Source organism: Gossypium hirsutum, chromosome D12 (genome assembly GCF_007990345.1).
Source record: "Gossypium hirsutum isolate 1008001.06 chromosome D12, Gossypium_hirsutum_v2.1, whole genome shotgun sequence".
NCBI classification, from domain to species: domain Eukaryota; kingdom Viridiplantae; phylum Streptophyta; class Magnoliopsida; order Malvales; family Malvaceae; genus Gossypium; species Gossypium hirsutum.
This window is the reverse complement of record NC_053448.1, coordinates 17,493,577-17,515,864: the sequence shown is the minus strand read 5'-3', so window position 1 is coordinate 17,515,864 and position 22,288 is coordinate 17,493,577. Positions and strand designations below refer to the sequence as shown.

Below are 22,288 nucleotides of genomic sequence, written 5' to 3'. Positions count from 1 at the left end.
GACAGTAGCATTGATGTGATTTTGAAAAATCACCAAAGATAGTAGAAATGGAATTAGAGAGGTAATGAGATATATAATTAAAGCTTATCAAGTCTATTTTCACATGAAACAAACGGTGTAGGCAAAGGAATTATATATTATGAGCTATTAGAATTTTAGTGAGACAGGGTCAGAATGGTTTTTGATGTCCCCTGTTTTGACTTTAGAAAATCATTAAAAATTTTATAGATATAATTATGAGTCATAATTTAAATCTCTAGATTCCTTAGTGAGTCTATTTTCAATAAAAAAACAAGCGGAAGCACCATATGAAGGTCGTACAATAAGATAATTGATTTTTAGTGAATTGAGGTCAGAACCATCTAACGGTGAAATAGGGAAGAGTTTAATGAATAAAATATACTATTTGGCTTACCCAAAAATTCTTGAAATTTTATGATAATAAGATATATGAGTCTAGTTTCAGGAAAAATTTACGGATGTAAATTTTGAGTTTCGTAACTCGAGTTATAAATAAATTAGTGACTATTACGCAAGTTGATAGTTTTATTGTGAATAGTGAAAAAAATTATTTTGACTTGTTTAAGTATTCGGAAAATTTTTAGGGACATATTGATTGAACGTAAGCGAATTAATTTTTCAAATCAATTTTTTATGCTCCAATCTAGTAAGTTAAGTCAAGTAACACCTTGTGCTCGACTTCGGCAACGGTCTCGGGTAAGGGGTGTTACAAGCAATCTTGTGCTTTACATCATATTTGTCAGGCAATCACTTAAGCCATTTGTTCACAAAGTGTGAACCTTCATCACTAATAATAGCTCTTGGTGTCCCAAGTCGTGTAAACACATGCTTATGTAGGAGTCACATGACTACCTTAGGATCTAACATCTGATCCGAAAAATGGTCCTTCTGAGTGGCTTTGGTCAACTTTCTGTAATCAATATAGATTCTCCAACCGGTAACAGTTCTCGTTGGAATTAACTCATTACGCCGATTTTCAACAATCGTGATTCCACCTTTCTTCAGCACACACTGCACCTGACTGACCCATGAACTATCTGAAATAGGATAGATGATTCTTGCATCTAACCATTTGATCATTTCCTTCCTCACAACTTCCTTCATAATAGGAATGAACCTCCTTTGCCCATCAATTAAAGCTCTTTCACCTTCTTCTAAAATGATTTTATGCATGCAAAAAGAAGGGCTTACACCTCGAATGTGAGCTATTGTCCAACCAATTACTTTCTTAAATCTCTTTAAAACAACAATCAGTTATTCCTCTTGATCTTTCGTTAATTCTGTTGAAATAATCACAGGTAAAGTAGAACAGTCGCCTAAATAAACGTATTTCAAATGGGAAGAAAGTACCTTTAGTTCGAGTTTAGATGGTTCCTCAATTGACAACTAGGTTTGCACAAATTCTCTGACTTCTAACTCCAACGGTTCAAACCGTGTAGATTGAATAAAATTTCTCGGATTGGATTCCATCAAAGCCATGTTTTCTTCACCTTCTTCATCCTCCAAAGGGTCAAGCTCTAAGGCTTTCCCTAATGGATCTTCCTCAAAATTGCTTTCCATAGAAACCAAGGTTTCTATCTCTTCCATAACTGAACACTCCTCTGTCGGATCGAGGAATTTCATCGCTTTAAGAATGTTAAAAGTTACATGGTTGTTTTGAACTTGCATGGTGAGTTCGCCTTCCTGCACATCAATTAACGTTCTCCCCGTGGATACGAAAGGTCTCCCAAGGATAATTGACACTTCCTTATCTGCTTCAAAATCTAAAATAATGAAATCAGCAGGAAAAATAAATTTATCCACTCTTACCAAAACATCCTCGATCTTTCCTTCGGGATATGCTAACGATCGATCCACTAGCTGAAGCGTCACAGTTGTAGGTCTTACTTCACCTATCCCTAACATCTTGAAAATAGACTGAGGCATCAAGTTGATACTCGCTCCTAAGTCACACAAAGCTTTACCATAGTAAGATTCACCAATGTCACAGGGTATAGTAAAGCTTCCTGGGTCTTTCAATTTCGGCGGCAGTTTATTCTACAGGAACACACTGCACTCCTTTGTCAAGGCAACAATCTCATACTCACTCAGTCATTTCTTCTTGGACAGTATCTCCTTCATAAACTTCACATAATTCGGCATTTGTTCTAAAGCCTCCACTAGCGGAATATTGATGTGTAACTACTTCAGAACATCCTAAAACTTCTTGAATTACACCTCCTGTTTCTGCTTGTGTTGCTACAATCTTTGCAAATATGGAGGTGATGAAACTTTTGGTTGAATTGGACAACTTTTTTGAGTAGGTAAATCTGTATCCAAAGAACATGTTAAAATAACTGAATTCACTAAGTCTAGGTTTACCTTGTCAGACTTTATAGATTCTGATTTCTTTGGTGTACGAACTTCAACATTTAGTTGACTTCCCTCTTTTTCAACATGCTCATCTTCGACATCAATCAATCGGGGTTCCAAAGTCTTACCACTTCGTAATGCCACTACCTTGATATGTTCTTTACCAAAATTCCTTGGATTCTTAGTATTGCTTGGCAAGGTTCCTTGCGGTCTATTACGAAGCTCCGTAGCCAACTAACCCATTTAGTTTTCAAAATTTTTTATTGTTGTTGTTTGGCTTTCGATCAAAGCGTCATTCTTTGCTATGTACACTTTCAACAAGTTCTCCAAACTATTTGATGCCTAAGCTTGAGGTGGTTTTGGAGCTTGCTGATTAAACCCTTGAGATTGATTGGGTCTTTGCTACAATAAGTTGTTGTTCGGTCCATTTCCTTGGTTGGTCCAAGAAAATTTAGAATGATTACGACACGAAGGATTGTAGAAGTTGGACTAGGGTCCTTGTCTACTCCTATTTTGATATTGGTTCCCCACATAATACACTAACTCGAGATTTGATGGACAATTCTCAAAAGAATGACCTTCCCCACAGTACACACATGAAACTACTTCAAACGGACTTGGTAGCTGAGCTACAAACTTATTAGTACTATTAGCGGTTAACTATTTTAACATAGAGGAAATAGACGATACCTAAGCTGATAACAAAGTGAAAGAGTCAACTTCATGAACTTCAGCTACGTGTCTTCCTGAAGCTGTTTGATTTGTTGGCCATTGATAGTTATTACTCGCGATCCTCGTGATGATCTCATAAGCCTCATTATAAGACTTAGACAAAATTGCATCATTCACGGAAGCATCTACCATCAATCTTGTATGTGCATTGAGACCATTATAGAATGTCTCCAACTAAATATAGTGACAAATCCCATGATGAGGACACTTACGAAGTAACTCCTTGAATCGTTCCCAAGCCTCATACAAAGACTCGTCATCCAATTGTTAGAAAGCTATGATCTAGTTCCTCAACTTAGCGTTTTTGCTAGGTGGGAAATACTTAACCTAAAATCTCGCTGCTAATTCTTGCCATGTAGTTATGGAACTTGGTGGCAATGAATTGAGCCATGCTCGTGCTCAATCTCGCAATGAGTATGAAAACAACTTCAACCTCAATGCGTCTTCAGTCACACCGGCTATCTTGAATGAATCACTCACCTCCATAAACAATCGAAGGTGGAGATTTGGATATTTCGTGGGCATACCACTAAATTGAACCACAGTTAGTAGCATTTGAAATATCACTGGTTTCAATTCAAACTGGGTTTCCTCAATATCTGACCTTCTAATTCCTGGGTTTAAATCACTGAAAAGTGGCACAGCATATTGTCTGATGCATCGATCCCTATCATCAGCAATGAGGATAGGATTTTGTACATGATCAGCTTCATTACCTTGGTCTTGATTTTGATTTCCATGGTCCATCTCGACTTGTCTTTGAGCTGTTCGTTCACGTCTTCTTTGTCTAAAAGTTCGCTCAATTTCAGGGTCTACAAGGAGTAAATCGATAATTCAATCTATGCTCATAAACACTTGAGAAGACAATCACAAAAATTAAAAAAATAAGTTAGTAATGTTAGAAATAAATCAAATTGAAAATAAATAATTTCACGAAAAAAATGACTATGGCAATAGTTGACAATCCCCCGGCAACGGTGCCAAAAACTTGTAACGCTGAGGTTTGTGCAAGTGTACATGGCCGTTATCAAGTAATAAGTAAGCATCGAGTTATCATGGCCACAGGGATTGTATTTGTGCTAAGTCACTTAATTTGTAAAATTATATTAACAATTTGGTAAATAAAAACACAATATAGTTGAGAAGTGGTGATTAAAATATATTAAACTAAATGCAATGATCGCTAATGCAAATTATCCTAAGTATGCAAACTATATGAATGAAATAGATTTTAGTAAAATTAAACACAATTTGCAACAATTATAACATAAATAAACTAGGATAATTACTTTAATTAAACCCAATTTATTATCAACATGCTTAATAACATTCAGAAAAGCATTCCATGGCAACTCGATCTTTCATGAGTTTGGAAACCACATTAGGTCCTTTCGGAATCCTTTACTTAGTAAATACGCATTTTACTGATCCTTATTTACTAAGGGTTTCTTAGCATTCGTGTGAGGTAATAGGGACGTGTTAGGTTTGAAACAATTTAATCACACAAATCTAAAAACTATGCAGATAATAGAGCTTGGTTAGAGTTGTTATGCAACCTACAATTCAATCGGGTTAGGATCTATATTGAGCATGCACATTTCAATTATGCTTCCATTAGCCTTCGTCTGGTTAGGATTGCTCAGCTAATTCAGGTGCATTTCAATCACGTATGAACGAAAGACAGACTTGATTTTAATTGAAAACATGATCGATTGAGGCACAAACATTATAAGCATGAATCAAATAAAAATTATTTAATCAAAATAATCATCATAGCTTAAATAAAATTAAGCTATCATTGTTGTAAACAAGAAAAAAGAACACATAGCAAACATCTTTAAATTAAATTTAAAGAAAAGAAAGATTAAACCCAATTCAGAGTGGCTGTCACCCAAGACTCTGACTGACGACACTCCTTCACTTCTTTGCGTTGCTCCTTTGTTGATGGCTTTCTAAGGTGGCCGACCAAGGGTTCTTTAAGAGGCTTAATTGCTAAAATCCTTATGCAAGGATGATGAAGGGGAAAGACAGCTAAAAGAGTTGAGAGAATGATGAATGAGTTAGAGATGATGGGTTAAGGGATGATTGAAAAAGTGAGAAATGAGCTCTTATTTATAGGTGAGGCAAGGAAGCTAGTTTGCTAAAAATAGGAGTGTCCATCCTTTGAAACTTCCTCCAAGAGTGGCCGACCATGAATTGAGTAAATGTGGCTAATTTTTCCTTGATTTTTGGCCAATTTGAGTGCCACAGCAACTCAGGACTAAGACTCGGTCATTAGCAAATCTTTGGGAAAATCTCTAATTTCTTTAACTCTTCAAGGACTTTGTATAATTAAACCAAAAAATGGTTTATGACATCCTTGTGCAGCTAAAAATTGGGTTGACTTGGTCCCCAATTTGGACGGTTTTGCAATTAGAAGAAAACCCTCAGACCTGTCCAAAAATAATAGATAGTTTAGAGAACCAAATAATATAATTTAACCACTTTAATTAATCAATTTACTTAATTAATTAAAACCTAATTTATTAATGAAATATTAATAATGAATTATTAAATGTAACTTTATATTTTATTATTTAATTTAATCATGCATGGCCCACTTTATAGCTTAAAAAATCTAATATGCTCAAATTAATATAAAATAAGCCATTTTATGCATGAAGACTATATAATAAAGTATAAAATCACATTTTAATAATTTCTATGTCCTAATTTCATATTTTCGCATATTTCATTAATTTATTAAACAATTACTTTTTTTAACAACAAATTTAAGTAAAAAGGTAATGAATTATATAGGAAAAATCCTATATATTTTTCAGTTTATATCAATAGATTTTGATGTTTTTGAGTCATGGTTATGATGGTATGTATATGTGTTTTGTACTTGACAAAATAGCCAATATGTTTAGTTTGTAAATAAGGTACTTTAGTTAATGACATTTTGACATTTTGGAGCTTGTTGGCTAATGTTGAAATGGTTACTGATGATATGTATTGAATGGCTTTTTTGGTATGTTTGAATGTGATCTTGGTATGTGGCCATTATGGTAGGATTTGGTATGGAATTAGGTTGCAAATGTTGAGTTGATAAATGGATAAGTTATGCTTATGTTTAAGTATATTTAATGTTATGTGAATTGAGGTGCCTTTTGGCATATTGGTTGTATGAATAGGTACCATATTGATCTAGTTTCATTATGCATGTTTTAGGTACATTTTGAATTCTTGAAATGGGTGCAAATTGCTTGTATGTGTGTGCATGATTTGGGTGAAGGAAATGACTTGAAAATGGCCTATTTCTTGTCCACATGGATATGTGTCTTAGCTGTGTGTCCCCTGTAGACTTCAAGGGTTGCAAGTCAGGAAATTGCATAGCCTTGCACAAGCCCTGGTACATGGGCGTGTGAGGCCATTTCTAGAGTTACACGGCCTGGCACACGGGCATGTGGCTCGACCATGTGACCCAAGTCAGAGAGTTACATGAGCATGAACATAGGTTGGGACACGACCGTGTGTCCCTAATTGGAATGCCTACACGGCCCTGTGACCCCTGCAGTGTAAAAAGAAATTCTTTTTCTATGATGTTTTAAATGTTTCTAATTTAGTCCCGAATCGTTTCTATAGTATTTTTAAGGCCTCGAGGGCTCGAATAAGGGACATTATGCATGAGATTGATTGATATTACCATGATTTATGAAATGTTTTTAATCGAATGTTTTGAGTTTTAAATTTTTGGTAATGCTCCGTAACCTTATTCCGGCAACGGATACGGGTTAGGGGTGTTACACAATTTCACATACTTTACGGATTTTCATTGTGCATAAATAGCACCCTTTTCAGTACACAATATAACAAATATCTCATGCATTTAAATCATACATAAGCTTAATATCTCAACATATTATATCATTTAGTCAAACATTATCATATCTCATAACTCAAATATGCAATTAAAAACTCAATCACACATTCATACTATCAAACTAGCAATTTTGCGAACATGTCAATCTTTTAAGGCTCGAAACATACTTGGTTCAACCACTCACAAAATAAATAATTTGGCTATTAAGCCAATCCAATCGGCAAGCTAATTGATTAAATATAACATGATATTTAACATTTTTAAACAATTTTATGAGTTTAGGACCCATACCTTATTTTTCGCTTCATCTCAGCACACTAGTGAATCTTCCAATTTTCCTTAATAATTCCTTAAATGAACCTAAACAAAAATTAAGTTTAAATTCAATCAATTTTGCATTAAACCAGCCCCCAAACACCCACTTATGAGTTCAAGCCAATCGTTGAAATTATAATTATTTTATGAATCCAAACTAGTTAGATTCCTTACATTTTATCGATGCGGACCGTACGTACAATCGTTCTTCACCTTTACGGATAATTTGGGGCATTTGGGTCAGCACCTAATTCAATAATATACTAGAAAATAAGTATATAATAATTATTAAATTCCTTCATTTAATCAATTCATAACCTTTACCAACGACTATGTCGAAATAACAAACTAGTTATCCTTAATTGAACTTAAGCTTCACGATTTGTGGGATCCGATTGGCTAATTGATCAAGAATGTCTCTTCCTAATTAACATGTGATTAAAGGTTGACTAGGAGGATTCAAGAACAAAAATTAATTCTGGAAAAATATGGGTAAGACCCAATAAACAAAATAGCCACCACCCATTGTGGCCAAAATTAGGGTTGAATTTTAAAATGGTTTGAGATCTCATTAAAATCTAGAAAAATACATTTGAAATCATTTAAAATCCCCAAAATTCCATATCTAGAAATTTTGGTTTTTAATTGACAAGATTAATGAAAAATTGAAGAGAAAAGAGATATTAGCCAAGCTAGTTCGGAGAAACGACACTGACACTTTCATGGCAACGTTCAGGATCGATCTTGGTGTTCAAGATTTTAGATTTGGGGCTGATTTAGATGAGGATAAATGACATTAATAGATTAAAGTAGATGTTGCACAATCTTGATGCAAAAAGAAGAAGAAAAAGATGGTAAAATGAGAGGTGTAGGTGACGACAACAATGGGAGAAAGAAAGAAAATTGAAGAGAAAATAGGAGAGGAAGAGGGTGAACAACTAAGGTAAGGAAAAATTAAATTAAATGATGAAAATACAATAAAAGATTGTATTTATACTTAGGGTTCAAGGGTATGGATGACACACACACAAATTTTTTTTTTGCAAAATTTAATTATTTTGCAAGGGAAAGGATTCAAACTTGGGACCTCATTTAATTTTTATGCTTTCTCATAGTCGTTTTAATCATTAGGCTTTTCCTTATTCTTGAAATAATTTTGCAATATTTATTTTAAAAGCAAGGCATGTCACATACAAGGGTTTAAGGCAAAATTTGTAAAATAATAAAATGATGCAAGAGAAGGGATTTGAACTTGGGTTTCGAAGAACATTTCACGAACACTTAACCAACAAAACAATACCTCATTTATTTCCTAAAAATGCAAAGATAAACTCAAAAATTAAGGCATGACCACTCTTCTAGATTTAGAAACCTGATTCTACTAACCCTCGATTTTTAGGATGTTACACAAACATCCACAACATCGTTGTTCTATCGAGGTGTGTCATCCTCGCAACTGCCTATTCATACGGTATGGATGTATGATGGGCGGCTAGGACCCAAACACAATTAACCACAGAGGAAGGACATGAATATAGAGATCAACATTGAGGTTCATGTGAAGATAAAGATGAAGAGGATGAGGAGCTGCCACCCCAACTTGTTCGAAGGAACCCTAGGCGTACCCGACGCCCACTCAATTGTGGTACACATTCGGGATGCCGATGATTATGTTATTTTTCATTTTTCTCAAATACTTCATTCTTTAGTTTGTTAAATTTTAATCCACGTTGTAATCAATGTTTCCAACCATAATATACTTGTTCCACTTTTATTAACATCAAATTGTATACTTTATTTTACATCCCAAATATACACTTATTTACAGTCAATGCAACAAATTTATTAAATTGGTTTCTTTTGTACCATATCGTATGGTTTGTTTGAATCACTTTATTTTTATTTCTGTTACTTTTTCATTTAACTTTTTCTCCGTCCACTTGTTAATTATAATATTTTCAAAAAGAAACGGTTTGTTTACAAGGTACGAGAAAAGATTTTAAAGTATTTTATTTCATACGAGAAAAGATTTTAAAGTATTTTATTTCATGTCGTAATATATATTACTTCAACAATTAATATTTATATACAATTTCCATAAAAAATAAATTAGTAAACGTGATGAGAAATGTGCCCATATTGTAGTAGACATATAATTGTTTCCTTTGTATTTGAACAATGAATAAATAAATAAGGTTAATTTCACGTTTCACTATTATATCTTTTATGTTTCTATCTTTCATGTTTTGCATGCATAGCAAAATTGTCACAAGAAAATATTAGCTTGTTGATTGTCTTATTTCAAATTGATGATAATTGACATTGTAAGAATATTTACATTGAGAGAAAGATAACTTGTAACATCCCGTTTTTAGTGAAATCAAAATAGTGGTTTTAGGATAACAAATTTGATGTCGAAAAAATTTATTTTATTATTATTTTAATGCCTGCAGCATGATAGTAGATCGTATAAAAAATTTGTTAAGAAATTTTACCTTTTGCATTCTTAATTAGGTAAAAAGGACTGAATCGCATAAAGTGCAAAAGTTATGTTCTAATAGCCATTTAACATTAAAGTATGAGTCCTTATGTTGTAAATAGAGCATTAAAATTAGTAGTGGACAAGTTTGGACATTATTAATGGGATTAAGTAAGGTTATATAAGTAATTTAATAATTAAATAAACAACATAAGTAAAATAAAACCAAATTACCTTGTCGATCTTCTTTCTAGCCAAATTTCTAAGGAAGAAAATCACCATTTTTAATCATCCAAGCATTCGGCCAACACTTCCTAGTGTATGTAAGTGATTTTTAGTCTTGTTTTTAATGATTTTTATGTTTTTGGAGTCGTAGCTTAATCTAGCTAGCCCGGGGACTAATTTGTAAAATTTTTAAAAGTTTAGGGTTTTACCATGAACGTATGTTAGTTGTTTTTGTTGTTTGATGTATGAAAATGAATGTTTGATGATAGTTGAACAACTTCTGTAAAGGAAATTTTAATGAATTTGTCAATTTGGGATTAAATTGAAAAATAGAAAATTATTCATGGTAAAATTGTGATATAAATGAAATGTAGGGCTTGCTAGGGGCCTAAGTAATATTTGGCTATAGTGAGTTGGTGTCAAATTGCATGAATTTCATTTTATAAGCTTAGGGACTAAATTGTAATAAATTCAAAATTATTAGGGGTAAAAGTGTCATTTTGCCAAAACATGATTTTTTTTGGATTAAATTGAATAGAATGAAGTTTGATTGAGTTAAATTTGATTATATAGATCAAGAAAATCAACATGCTGATTTAGATTAGGGAAAAGAAAAAGTGTTGGACTAATTGATCGTATTTCTTCGTTCGTGTTCGAGGTAAGTTCGTACATTTGAGTAGCATTGAATTATGTTCGACTTAAATGCATTTAGGTTATATTATGGTAATACAACTCTATGGAAACATCCAACAAAGATTCGGCAACTTTCGGATCCTAGTTGACCATAGGAATAGATAGAATACAAATGACATGTCATTAGGGGTTCTCATATTTTGGGTGCTGGTCTTGTACGTCCTACCAGTGGCTGAGTTTTCTGGCATGTGTTGCAGTTACTTGACAGCTTGCGTAAGTAGCATCGTGTAACTACATCTTGACTAGCAGATTGAGTAAGCAGACCCATTTACGGCTCGAAAGAGAGCATTTATATGAGATATGAGATAGTAGTGGTTTCGACCACATGTTGGTGTCACGGACATAGAGTTTTCACAAGCAATCCGTGCGGCCTTAGGCAGTTTCTTCACTCAAAATTGCCTAAGTCAGCCTAACTCGCAGCAATTAAGGATTCAACAGAACTCCTCTAAGGCACCCACGAAGAACAGTAGAAGAACGAAGTAAGAACAAACTTGAAAGATGAGCAAAAGCCACAGAAAAGCAAGAACACTTGAGAGAAAAGTTTGAGTGAATGTTCTTAAAATTCTATTATTTACTGAATGAATTACAATTCTATTTATAGCTGAGCCTCCCCAAAATCAATTGTATAGATCAAAGTACATCAATGGCTAAGATTAAAAGCTATCTAGATATCAAATCTCTAAGATTACAAAATTGTATCTTCTAAAGATTACATTTAATGTCTAGGATCACAAATCTTTGAAGATCACCTTCCATATTTGCTAAGCTTCGAAGATGGGCTTTCAATCTCTCCAAGCAATAGACCAGTTCGATTGGGACAAATGACCTATTTCAAATATGATGGATCGTACAAGTTCATCATGGTCGTCATGGTTACGGGCTCCTATACGCAATCCATGACATTCTCCTTCACTTGTTCTAGCGACGCCCTCATCACGTCCTCAGCATGAAACTAGTCTATCTTTCCTTAGGACTACCACAATGCCTCGGTAGGTTCCCAACTTGCTTCACTATCAAGAAGTCCCTTCCATCGAACTAAGCATTCATGCCGCGACCGATGGTACTTTCATCTAATCACACAATCTGCCTCAATGTTTTCAACTTCATGGTCGTAAGATACCTTTACCCCCATTGGTGCTCATTTGGACTTGCCTCGATTCAGATCCTCTTGATCCCCACAGAATAGCTTAAGCATGCTTACATGAAACACTGGGCGTACTTTGAGTTTTCCTGGCAACTCAAGGTTGTAGGCTACATTGCATACTCTCTTTATAACTCTAAACGACCCCTTATACCTTCGCAAAAGCCCCTTGTGCAAACCCGTATATCGAAAAATCAAGTGTAGTTTGCCAAGGACTGAGTCACCCACCTGAAATTGCACATCTCTTCAATTTTGATTGGCCCATTTCTTGTTGAGCTTACTTGCCTTGTGCAAACAAGCTCTAGCCAAGTAATTCTTCTGTTGCCAATCCTTTGCAAATTGATAAGCTACTAGATTTGGTCTTGTATAGCGAGTCGCAACAGCATTGGGTGTGAGTGGCTGTTAGCCCATCACTATCTCAAATGGACTTTGATTCATGGCCCCACTTCACTGCAAGATGTATGAAAATTGGGCCACATCTAACAACTTTTGCCAATCCCTTTGTGTGGAATTCACATAGTGTCGAAGATATGTTTCTAACAACACATTCATTCATTCAGTTTTCCCATCAGTTTACGGATGCATGCTCGTGGAAAAGTTCAAGTCCGAGCCCATTGACTTGAACAACTCCATCCAGAACAGGCCCATGAATCACCTATCTCGATCATTGATAATAGATAGTGGCACTCCCTAATATTTCACCACATGTCTACGGAATAAACGAGCTGCTTCCTTAGCAGGGCACTCCTTGGTAGCTGGACTAAATGTCGCATACTTCGAAAACCTGTCCACCACAACAAGAATACTTGCAAATGCATCAGACTTTCATGGATACACTTTCCCATGGTCTTTTCAAAATGGGCAAGGGTTGTAGCAAACCGGTCGAAGTCTTTAAGTCAACCTTGTCTTGTTGGCATACTAAACAAGTTTTCACATAGGTCTCCACATCATTACCCATGTGAGGCTAATAGTAATGATCCTCTAAAAGGGCCAAGGTAAGGTGCATTCTTGGATGGCCCACCCATCTCGAGTCATGACATCTTTGCGCAATTTCCCATAATGAGGCACATAGAGACGGTGCCCATGAGTGTATAGCAACTCTCCATCAAGCCTAAATCTCCTCGTTTTCCCCTCCGTGGCAAGCATCAAGCTTTTAGCTGTGAGATCATGGGACAATCCCTCTCGAATGCGCTCTAATAAGGAACCATCGGGTTGGCTGATTGCCACAAATTCCATCTTTCGGCTAAGTGCATCAGCCACAATATTGGCACTCCCTGGCTTATACTCTATTGTGAAATCAAACTCAGCTAGGAAATCCTACCAACGAGCCTGTTTGGGAGACAACTTTTTTGGGTTAGAAATTAACTGTTGGTAATGTTATCGTTAAGGACCACAAACTTGGAAACCAGTAAATAATGCCTCCATGTGCGCAAGCAAAGCACCACAACGGTCATCTCTTTTTCTTGGACCGTGTATCTCCACTTCGTCTCATTAAGCTTTTGACTCTCGAAAGTAATTGGATGCCCATCTTGCATCAGTACTCCCCTAATGGCATAATTTGATGCACCTGTGCGTACCTTATAAGGCTTTGAGTAATCCGATAATGCAAGTACGGGCTCCCCCACCATCACTTGCTTCAATTGATTAAAAGCCCTCTCACCCTTTTTCAACATGTCCGTGAAGGGTGCGGTAATTCTAGAGTAGCCTTTGATAAAGCGTCGATAGTAAATTGCCAACCCAAGGAAAAATCTCAACTCTGTCACCTTGGTTGGAGACTCCCACTCAACAATGTCCCGAATCTTGCTCTCATCCATCTGGATCTAGCCACCTCCCACAATGTGGTTGAAAAATGGCACCTCTCGTTGAGCAAATGAGCATTTCTCCTATTTGACAAATAGCTCATTTTCCTTCAAAGTTTGGAACACTTCCCTCAAATGTTCCATATGCTCCTCGAGTGACTTATTGTACACCACAATATTGTCAAGGTAAACAACCACAAAATGATCAAGGAAAGGTTGAAGTACCTTATTCATCAGGGTGCAGAATGTAGCTGGGGCATTCGTGAGTCCAAAGGGCATCACCAAGAACTCATACGAACCATACCGCGTCACACAAGCTGTCTTTGGCTCATCCCCCTCGGCTATTCGAACTTGATGGTACCCCGATCTTAAGTCCAACTTGGTAAACCATCTCGCCCTACCAAGCTGATGAAACAAGTCCACAATAAGGGGAATTTGGTACGTATTTTTCATGGTGATCTTGTTTAGAGCCCAATAATCGATGTACATCCTCAACGACATGTTTATTTTGAAACAACATCAGTGCACCATATAGAGATTTAGATGGCCTAATGAATCCCGCATCGAAAAGCTCCTTCAACTGTTTTTGCAGTTCTTCTAATTCTCACAGAGACATACGATATGGGGCTCTAACTGGTGGCACCATGTTGGACACTAATTCAATCTTGTGGTCCACCTCTCGAAAAAACTGCAATATTTGACCCACTTCCTTAGGGATCTCACCAACGGACTTAATGGTTTCCTCCATCTTCAAGGTGGCTAAGTAGGAGACTTCACCTCTACGCACTCCCTTAGCAAATTGGATTGCGGATAACGTTTTTCCCTCCATACTCCCCTTTCTTGTTATTCTCACCATGCATTGATGGTTCAAATTTGAAATCACCAAGTAATTACATGAAGGAACAATAGACGCATTAAATCAATCAAAGAAACTTAATCCAACCACAAAATCATAGCCATCAAGTGGTATTAATTTAACAGATGCCTTACCGATCCAATAGCCAAGTTGGAGATCTACTCCCTTTGTAACCCCTTTGATTGGAACACTTTCTGAGTTCACCGTTTTGATCTGAATCGGATCATTTTCAACCTTGAGCCCAAGTTTATGAGCAGCCCCTTCAGACATTAGCAAATCAAACGCCCCTGTGCCAACAAGCGTATTCAACTTTCTGCCGACCACTATGATGTCTACAAATATCAGCCTATGATCCATCATGTCTTTGACACCCTCTAGTATCGAACCAAGATTGTTATCCTCTACATCTGACTCCACTTTTGCTTCCATAGCAGAGAGTGTGGCCTTCTTTGGACAGTCTTTAATCATATGTGGGCCATTAGATTAAAAGTAACTTACAAGTTCACCCTTCCTTTTGTTCCAAGCCTATCTACCATAGCTATTCCTAGTGGGCCTTTCTTTTTCTCCCCCACTATTTCCCTTTGGATTGAATTTGGGCTAAGAAGAGTCAAGCTTGTCTTTCTTCCCACCAAATTCGACAAACGATTCAGCTACAGACATGGCCTTGGTAAGCTCTTAAACTCCTCGACGTTGCAATTCTTGCTTGGCCTATGGTTTCAACCCATCCATGAAGGAAAAGAGCGCCTCTTTCTCACCCATATCTAAGATTTGAAGCATGAGTTCGCTAAACTCCTGTACATACTCCCTATAGTGCCTTGATGCGAAAGCCGGCGCAACTTTGCCCGAGCCTCATCCTCGACATACTCTGGATAAAACTGTGGTTTAAACTCGCATTGGAACTCCTCCAAAGTCCCAATTTTGGTCCCACCACGTCTCACATTGGTGGACCTACGACGCCACCACAACAAAGCAACGTCAGTAAGATACATAGCAGCAGTAATTACCTTAGTGGCATCGTTCATGATGCCTTTGGCACGGAAGTATTGCTCGACTCCCCACAGAAAATTGTCCACATCTCTTCCGGACCTTGTTCCCTTGAATTCCTTGGGATCGGGAACATCCACACTAGGCTTAGGTGTGACAGCAGCAAATCCTCCATTGCCCAAACCAGCCTTGTAGATTGTCAGTTCACCTTGGTATCTCTCATGGGTTCCTCGAGAGTAACGACTCGATTCTCCAAAGACAACAGTATGTCCCTCGAATGATTAGCTTTCTTAGCCCTCTAACGGGTCTCTATTCGCTCAACATTCTCAACAACTTCTTTCGACATCTTTTAATGGTGCCTTTGAACACTAGCTTGAATACCAACTGTCATGGACTTAGAGTTTTCACAAGCAATCTCTACAGCCTTAGGCAGTTTCTTCGCTAAAAAATGCCTAAGTTAGCCTAACTCACAACAATTGAGGATTCAACAGAACTCCTCTAAGGTACCCATGAAAAAGAACAGAAGAATGAAGTAAGAACAAACTTGAAAGACGAACAAAAGCCACAGAAAAGTAAGAACACTTGAGAGAAAAGTTTTACTGAATGCTCTAAAAATTCTATTATTTATTGAATGAATTATAATGAGGAGAGAGACCTCTATTTATAGCTGAGCCTCCCAAAATCAACGGTATAGATCAAAGTACATCAATGGCTAAGATTAAAAGCTATCTTGATATCAAATCTTTAAGATTACAAAATCATATCTTCTAAAAATTACATTTAATGTCTAGGATCACATATCTTTGAAGATCACCTTCCATATTTGCTAAGCTTCGGATATGGGCTTTCAATCGCTCCAAGCAACAGACCTGTCTGATTGGGCTAAATGACCTCCTTCAAATATGATGGATCGTACAAATTCATAATGGTCGTCATGGTTGCGGGCTACCATGCACAACCCATGACACTAGTATATAGTGTGCAAGATTCCCACGTATCTGATATTATTCTAGTGGTTCAACGGGTATGCAATAAGAAAGGTGTACTAACCCATTTTTAGTGAAATCAGATCAGTAGTTTTGGGACCACAAATTTGAAGTCAAAAAAGTTATTTTATTATTATTTTATGGTCTACAACATGATAGTATTACAATATAAAAATTTTGTTAAGAAATTTTACCGTTTACATGCTCAATTTCATAAAAAGGACTAAATCGCGTAAAGTGCAAAAGTTGAGTTCTATTAGGAAAAGGTATTAAATAGATATAGAAATTTAAAGTAGAGGTTCTTATATGGTAAATAGCCCATTAATATGTTAATGGATGATAATTTCTTGACAATTTTGTAATTTGAATTAATTATAAAGGTTAATTAAGAAAATAGGTAATTAAAAGATATATTAACAAAACAAAACAATTTAATTATGTTCATCTTCTTCAAAATACACCAAAAACTGATTCTATTTGAAGAAAATAGAGCTAGGGTTCAGCCAAGCTTCAAAATCCAATTAGTAAGTGATTTTTGTCCCATTTTTAATGATTTTTATGTTTCTAGAATCATTGTAGCTTAATCTAGCTAGCTCGGGGACTAATTTGCAAAACTATGAAAGTATTTGGGTTTTTCCATTAACTAATATGTTAGGTTTTTGAAGTTTAATGGTAGAAAATGAATGGTTATTGTTAGATAAAGAACTTTTGTAAAGGAATTTTTGATGAAATTATCAATTAGAGATTAAATTGAAAAATGTGATAATTGTGTGGTAAATTTTGAATTTGTGAAATATATGGGCTGTTATAAATATGTTTATAATTCAACTAGGCTTGGGTAGGGATAAAATTGAATGAATTTCATTTTCCAAGCCTAGGGACTAAATTGCACAGAATTAAAAGTATAGAGGAAAAATAGTAATTTTGCCAAAAATGTGTGTTGCACTAAATTGAATGGGAATTATATTGAATTGAGTTAAATTTATTTGTATAAATCCGGTTAGACCTCGTACGAAGTTTGATCGAGGCAAAGAGAAAATCTCAAATTAGTCGCCTTTGTATCTACGTACGCTTGTTGAGGTAAGTTTGTGTAATTAAATTGTGTAATTATATGCTTTGATTGAATTAATGGCATGTATAGGTATTTTTGTTTGATGAATTTAGCCATTATGTGTGGCTTGAATATATATGACATTTTGGTTGATGAACTTGTAGTTATGATATTATGAATATTTGGTGTTTTGTGTGGTTGTTATTTTGATGTGGTGGTGGTTAATAGGATGGAATTGAATTGATTTTTAAAATGGCCTACTATGAATTGTTGGTTGGTTTGGATTGAGATATTTCATGATGTGGTGAATGGCTAGATTTGGTAGCTTGAATGTGGTTGGTTTTAGGTCAAATTGGTAAGATGTATAATGGATGTGAAATGGCCCAAAATGGTGTTTGTTGTGCTTATATTTGGTATATGAATATCATGGCAAATGTGATATTGAAATTGTCCAATTATTAGTTTGAATGATGAATGAATTCAATAGGTGTTTAGGCAATTCTAATTGTTGAAATTGATGTGTCATTTTGGCATATTGGTTGGATGGTTTATTCCTATAATATTTAAGCTTGAATTGGCACATGTTAGGTGTGTTTTGAATGCTTGATTATAGATGCATTTGGCCTTTTGCAAGTGCTAGGAACTTGGGTGAGAAAAATGGCTTGAAAATGGCCTGTTTTTCGTCCACACGATCAGAGACACGAGCGTGTGTCTCACCTGTCACCTGGCCGTTTATCCCTTGTTTCTTTCAAAGGGTTAAAAGTCAGGCTGTTACGTGACCAAGCACACAGCCTGGCACACGGACGTATGGGGTCATTTTGAAAGGTACACGACCTGGCACACGGGCGTGTGGCTTAGCCGTGTGACCCAAATCAGTGAGACAAACGGGCACAGATAGAAGATGGGACACGACCGTGTGTCCCTATTTCAAATGCCTACATAGCCTAAGACATGGGCGTGTCTCTTGGCCGTGTGACCCTTGCAGTTTGAAAATTTTAATTTTTTTTTAAAAAAATTCATATGTTTCAAATTTAGTCCTGATTTGTTTCAAATGTCTTTTTAAGGCTTTGAAGGCTCGTAAAAGGGACTGTATGTATCATTTTGGTTGATATTACTATGATTTATGTTGTGGTTTGTTTGTAATAATAAAATGTTTGTTATATGATGTTATACTTCGATATATCCCTAATTCGAGGACGGGTACGGGCTAAGGTGTTACATTTATTGGTATTAGAGCTATGGTTTAGCCAATTATCAGACTGAACGTAGCGTATCTGAGTCTAGATATACATGCCATTATATAACCTGTGATACTGTGATAACTCCTGACACGTTTGAAATTATGTTTTCATATAGTAATGGATTCCAACCGAGCAAATTCCAATGATGTTGAAAGTAATGCGCAAGCCTCCATTCACGAAGTAACGTCGTCTGGTTCTAGGCCCGTATCTGAGGGTCGGAGAGGAGAGGCTAAGAAAGCCTTCTTCCAAATGATGAACAAGTGGTTCATTGATATTGTTCGAACGAATCTGGCTGCTCAACGACCTCCACCCCCACCTGTTCCCCAACTAGTCTCTGTTGTTCTCAAGTTTTAGAACCTTTACGCGTGAGTAAGTTGCCTGTTGATATAATCCGTAAATATGGGGTTGAAGAATTCATAGCTACTATTGATGATGATACTGAGAGAGCTGTGTTCTGGTTAGATAATACAATCTGAGTTTTTGATGAGTTATCTTGTTCATCAGCCCAATGTGTTAAATGTGTCGTATCTCTACTGAAAGATTCAGCCTATCAATGGTGGAATATGTTGGATTCTGTTGTTCTGAGAGAGCGGGTAGACTGGGAATTTTTCCAAACTAAGTTTAGGAAGAAATATATAAGTCAGAGATTTCTCGATCAGAAGTGCAAAAAATTTCTTGAGCTTAAACAGGATCTTATGATAGTATCCGAATATGAAAGAGAATTCATCAGGTTGAACACGTATGCCCGAGAATACATTCCAATCGAAGTTGCTATGTGTAAACAGTTTAAAGATGGACTGAACACAGACATAAAGCTTCTAGTCGAGATTCTCAAGTTGAAAGAATTCGTTGTTTTGGTTGATAGAGCACATAAAGCTGATGAGCTCAGTAAAGAGAAAAAGAAAAGTTGATTTTGAAGCTAGAGATTCAAGAAAGAGATCAAGTGGAAAATTGTATCATTCTTCGCCAAAAAGATCAAAAGAATACCACAATCATTCAGCTTCTTCAGTGTGGTATCCTAGCAGAGATCAAGGTAACCAACACGCGAGTTATAAAGCTCAAGCTACATCAGTAGCGAGTGTTAGCAGTGTTAAAGCCAACAAGCTTAATGGTCAACGATGTGGGTGATAACACTTTAGTGAATGCTGGATGAAAGACGAAGCCTGTTTTAGATGTGGTTTGTAGGAACATTTTATTCGGGATTGTCCTGAGTTACCTGAAAAAGACAAGATTCAGACAGTTGGACTGAGAAATGTAGATATTAGCCGGAGAAATGTAGATATAGCTGCGAGAGAGAGACCGTCGAGGAACCCTAGAAATGTAGATATTAGCCGTAGTGTGACTAAAGGCTCTACTGTGAGGTCTGAGGCACGAGCACCAGTTAGAGCCTATGCAATTCATGTGCGAGAGGAAGCTTCTGCTCTAGATGTTATTACTGGTACTTTTTCTATCTTTGACACTAAAGTTACTACTTTGATTGATCCTGGATCAACTCATTCGTATGTATGCATAAATCTAGTGTCAAGTAAGAATTTACCTGTTGAGTCCACTGAATTCGTGGTTAAAGTATCGAATCCCTTAGGTCAGTATGTGTTAGCTGATAAAGCCTGCAAGAATTGTCCTTTGATAACTCGGGGTTACAATTTTTTGGCCAATTTAATGCTATTGCAATTTGATGAGTTTGATGTGATTCTGGGTTTCGATTGGTTGACTCTGCATGATGCTATTGCGGATTGTTAATGAAAGGTTATTGTATTAAAATGTAAGAACAATGAAAAGCTTCAGATAAAATTGGATAGTTTGAGTGTGTTGCCTATGGTTATTTCAGCTATGTCACTCTAGAGACACGTGAGAAAAGGTTGCGATGTGTACCTTGCATATGTACTGGATTTTAAAGTGTCTGAGTTGAAACTTGAAATAGTGCCTGTGTTTGTGAATATCCTGATGTGTTCCCAGAAGAGTTACCCCGATTACCACCAATCAGAGAGGTTGGATTTGCCATTGAATTAGTACCGAAAACATCACCGATATCGATAGCTTTGTACAGAATGACTTCTACAGAGTTGAAAGAGTTGAAAGCTTAGTATCAAGAGTTAACAGATAGAGGTTTCGCTCAACCTAGCTTCTCGCCTTAGGGTGCATCGGTTCTGTTCATTAAGAAAGAAAACGAGTCAATAAGAATGTGTATCAATTTCTGACAGCTCAACAAAGTTACAATTAAGAATAAGTATCCATTGCCGCGAATTGATGATTTATTTGATCAGTTGAAAGGTGAAACAGTATTTTTGAAGATTAATCTATGTTCTAGTTATTATTAGTTGTGGGTTAAAGATTCAGATGTGCTAAAAACTACATTCAGGACCAAGTATAGACATCATGAATTCCATGTAATGCCATTTGGTTTAACTTACGCACCTGCAGTATTTATAAATTTGATGAACAAAATCTTCAGATCGTATTTAGATAGATTCGTTGTAGTTTTTATTGTTGATATTCTAATTTATGCCTAAGACGAGACTGAGCATGCTGAACATTTGAGAGTTGTGTTCCAAACCCTGCGTGATAAACAACTATTTGCCAAATTTAGCAAATGTGAGTTTTGGCTTCGAGAAGTTGGTTTTTTGGGACATATAGTATTGACCGAAGGCATCAGAGTTGATCCGAGTAAAATTTTAGCATTTGTTGTTTAGAAACCACCGAGAAACGTATCCAAAGTCAGAAGTTTTTGGGATTAGCTGGTTATTATAGAAGATCCGTTAAAGGATTCTTGTTGATAACTACCTTGATGACGCGACTATTACAAAAAGATGTGAAGTTTGAATGGTTAGAAAAATGTCAACAAAGTTTCAACCAGCTGAGGTCATTGTTGACTGAGGCACCAGTTCTAATTCAGCCTGAATCGGGTAAAGAGTTTGTGATTTTCAGTGATGCATCTTTGAATGGCTTAGGCTACATTTTGATGTAGGAAGGTAAAGTAATAGCTTATGCTTCCAGATATTTAAAGCCGCCTGAAAAGAGTTATCCGACACGATTTAGAGTTAGCAGCTATTTTGTTTGCATTAAAGATATGGCGACACCATTTATATGGCGAAAACTGTCACATTTTTACTGATTATAAGAGTTTAAAGAATTTAATGTTGCAAAAAGATTTGAACTTGAGACAACACAGATGGCTCAAGTTGTTAAAAAACTATGATTTGATTATTGATTATCATCTAGGTAAAGCAAATGTAGTGGCTGATGCTCTGATTAGGAATTTTTTATTTGATTATTGATTGTCATTGTCTGTTGATGGTTTGATTGTAGCTGAGTTAAAAGCTAAACTGTTGTTCTTACAACAAATTTGTGAGGCTCAAAAATGCGATGATGTGTTGATAGCTAAACAAAAACTGTGTGAGTCAACTCTTGATTCAGATTTTAAAATTGGGTTCGATGATTGCTTACTTTTTAGAGGCAAAGTTTGTGTACCAAGGGATTCAGAGTTAATTCAAAAGATTTTGTATGAAGCTGATTGTGGTAGATTGTTTGTTCATCCTGGTTGCTTAAAA

The 22,288-nt window shown here is 36.1% G+C and overlaps 1 non-coding gene across 1 annotated transcript; it reads left to right on the top strand.

Moving 5' to 3' along the window:
- The first annotated feature begins 3,295 nt into the window (after positions 1-3,295).
- Positions 3,296-3,402, top strand: LOC121224726 (small nucleolar RNA R71). Its single transcript, XR_005922471.1, has one exon. It is a non-coding gene; the product is annotated as a small nucleolar RNA R71 (small nucleolar RNA).
- The last annotated feature ends 18,886 nt before the right edge of the window (positions 3,403-22,288 follow it).